This window comes from Dysidea avara, chromosome 4, assembly GCF_963678975.1.
Source record: "Dysidea avara chromosome 4, odDysAvar1.4, whole genome shotgun sequence".
NCBI classification, from domain to species: domain Eukaryota; kingdom Metazoa; phylum Porifera; class Demospongiae; order Dictyoceratida; family Dysideidae; genus Dysidea; species Dysidea avara.
Genome location: NC_089275.1, coordinates 9488654 through 9492183, shown reverse-complemented (window position 1 = coordinate 9492183; position 3530 = coordinate 9488654).

Sequence of the window (3530 nt, the reverse complement as noted above, 5' to 3'; positions counted from 1 at the left end):
ACTATCAAATCCCTTGAAGCTCAACTTTAAGCTCACTATCAAATCCCAACTTTAAGCTTAAATGATACTGCAACATTTAATATGTTGTCATGATCATTATGTGCTAAAAAGGGGTTAGTTGTGGCCAAAAACTAGTTGTATTTGTAGACTAGTTGTAATACAATTATAATGATGGATGGATCCATCATTTTAAAAGTTAGATTGAAATAACAACCTGCACTTCAGAACAGTGGCTATATATGAAGGTAGATCCAATCCTGTGTTTTAAAATATTCTCCTTGACCTTACATTCAATTAACCATACAGTCTTTATTCTCTTTGACAAGCCACTATTATACATTTTCTTAAAATCCAATAACAAGAAACAGTGTATAGTTCTGTTTTTTAATTAAAATTACTTCCAACTGAACTCATTCAAATTAAAACTGAACTCATTTATCTTGTACCCAGATTTGGTTAAAAATAGCTTCTAGATTCAATCTTGTGATAGCCATTTTCCAAAAGTTTCCAGGGGATCCGGGAATGTATATGCCACCAGATCTAGAGCTCCCTAGCTAGAGAATTATATACATCTGAGTGCACATGCACTCCACACACTGGTGAGTCAGTCTACTTGCCCTCTCTGCTGTTTGGACAGCTAGTGTAGTTTGAGCCATGAGACTGTAAATTATGCTATACTTCAAAGCACTAAATTTGATCAGTGGAGCTGATGCCCATATGTTTCCATTACTAGTTCTTTAAGATGTTAGTCTAAGATAAGATTGAATTTTAGCTACATGGCTGCACCCTTTAGTTAGATTGACAAGCTGTATGGGGAATAATGGCATCACATAAACAAAGTGACATCATTTTTCACACAAAAGTACTACCAAATTCAATCTCAATAGACCAAATTTGCAAAATTTCCTGTGGGGTATGCCCCCAGACCCCCCCTAGATAGAGCATGCACTGCATGCTGATTGTGCTTCTCACACTAGTTGTATCAACTTTCTTGCCACATATATAAATGTCCATGTTAGCACCCCCCTTCTGAAATCCTAGATCCACCCCTGCCTAACACATGGCAATAATTAGGTAGTTGATTGGAGGATATCGATTTTTCGCATTGCAAATCCTACCTTCGGTTTTGTGTTATATCTCCATGATCTTTATTTCGATTGCTTTCAAACCACCAAAAGTCACTCCTACAATGGTTGATCTATCCACAAAATGATTTTCAACTCATTCCATGAAGCAGTTTACCCTGTAGGCGTGACAACAAATTGATCTTGTTTTACACGAATTATTGGTCATAAATTCTTTACCGTTCACCGGATTTGCACCAATTTGATACTAGGATTCACCTTTGGACTCCCTTTCTGTGTTCCAAATTTCAAGGGGATCGGAGTATGCATTTGCATTTATAGCAATTTTTGCAAGTGTGCGAAAAGACGAAGAACAATAAGAAAAAAAACGAAGAAAAAAACCGAAACCTTGGCTGCTCGTATCTCGGAAATGGCTTGAGCTCTTTCCTTCAAATTTGGAATGTGGACTCCCCTAGCTGGCAGGCAACTCTGAAGAAATCGTTTCCAATCGGATAAGGTATCACGAGATACAAAGGTGTGCAAATAACGTTTTCTTTCTTCCTGTCAATATACCCACAGTGTGGTGCGCCGGCTTCTTGGGCCGCACAACACACTATCATGTGTCTTGATATAGTTGATTAGTTTGCTTAGGAGCTGGTGCTGAGCGCATTTTGTAAAAGTATCGAGGCAATTCACATAAAGTCAATGTTACAGACTCTTCCAACATTATAACCTAATTATAACTTTTGCAAGAATGTGGGTTTGGCAAGTGTAGCTATTAATAGTAGCCATCCAAGAAAGTTGTCTAGATTCTAGACAATTTCATATCTCTTCTAATTGATACATACACCATAAGGCCAGGAAAACTTGATTACTTGTTTCTCATCCACAAAAATGCAGATTTCCATGTGTGCGGGTGGTCATTTTTTATTATTGTTTATTAAAGAAAATACTCCAAATCAAGCTGTCTGTTAAAATGATAGCCAGCTGCAGCCTTCTTAGCATCAAAATTCATGTGCACATGATTGATAACAACAATAATGAAATTAGAGGAGGTGTGATAAATGGGAAGTGGGCAGGGATGAAAAACAATTAATCATGTTTGCCTGGTCTAAAGAACTTGTGTACAAAAATGGTCCTTTTAACCACCCAAAGCTAACAACAATTTTGCTAATCCACCTCACCATAAAGAGCAATCTGCACTTGGGATCTGACTGAAATTCGACAAGCTGAGTCATCAAATTTGAAAAATTACACAAAATTTATGCGTACACATACAGACATGGTGACATAATTAAAGTTACTAAGTAAAGATATCAAATAACATCCAGTTACATCCCTTGTAACTAGTACAGTAACTAGCTACAACTGTCAAAAATTAAATAAGTTACAACAGCAATCATTACTGTTGTAACTGCGGTTACATAGTTCATACTTTATAGACCAAAACATTCTACAATTATTAAGTTTTGTACCACACATGGTACAGCGAAATTAATTAAGTGGATACATTCTGTATACTGTACTCAATTATTCAGGCTGTAAAACATTGTTAAAACAGAGCTGAAATAAGACTTTGCTTGTACAACTAATATTAATTTTGGTGAAGTGCAGATTGAGATATGTGACCGGGCCTGGGAAAATAGCGTAGGTGGGAACAAACTACTCCCTGTCACACAACGAGTCATATCTCAGTACAATAGGACCTCGATTATCCGAACCCTTGATTATCTGAACAGTAGCGGTGACTGTTCTATTAGAGTATTTTGTCAACAGGTGTATCTTCTATTAGAGTATTTTGTCACAAGTGTATGTTCTATTAGAGTAGTTCAACAGAGCTCTATATATAAATCAATGGGCTTCATTTATCTAAGCAAATTCACTTATCTGATCTGAACATTTTTGTGATTCAGCTGACACACAGGTGTTCGGATGATGGAGGTCCTACTGTACTGCAATAGAATATCTGCATTCTACAACTTGCATTATAAAGGAGTAATACGTGCTAAAAATTTCATAGCCATTGCATAACAGTATCAAAGTTATGGGCCATGAAAAGTTGAAAAATTAGGCAAATTGTGTGCCCACATGCCCTATTTTTGCAGGCTCAGTCACATAATAATTCTTCCCTTGGTAAGGTATCTCTGAGTGGAATAATCAAGCTAATGTTTTATGAAAGGTAATACGACAAGCATATGAAAGTAACTAATAATTTAAGTACTATAGTTACTGTAACTAAGTTACATGGGAAAAGGTAACAAGTAAAAGGTGGTTAGTTACTGTTTTGAAGCTCCTTCATTTTAAAAAAATTGACAAAGGGACATTTTGTAATATACTAATATAAGCAGACGACCTAAGTTAAGTGGCAAAGGTATCTGGCTTAAATTGTATAAACCCTAGCTCCTGTGGAAATAAATATTTTCTTCTGGGACAGAGGCAAAAGCAATGGTTAACAGATAATAACTT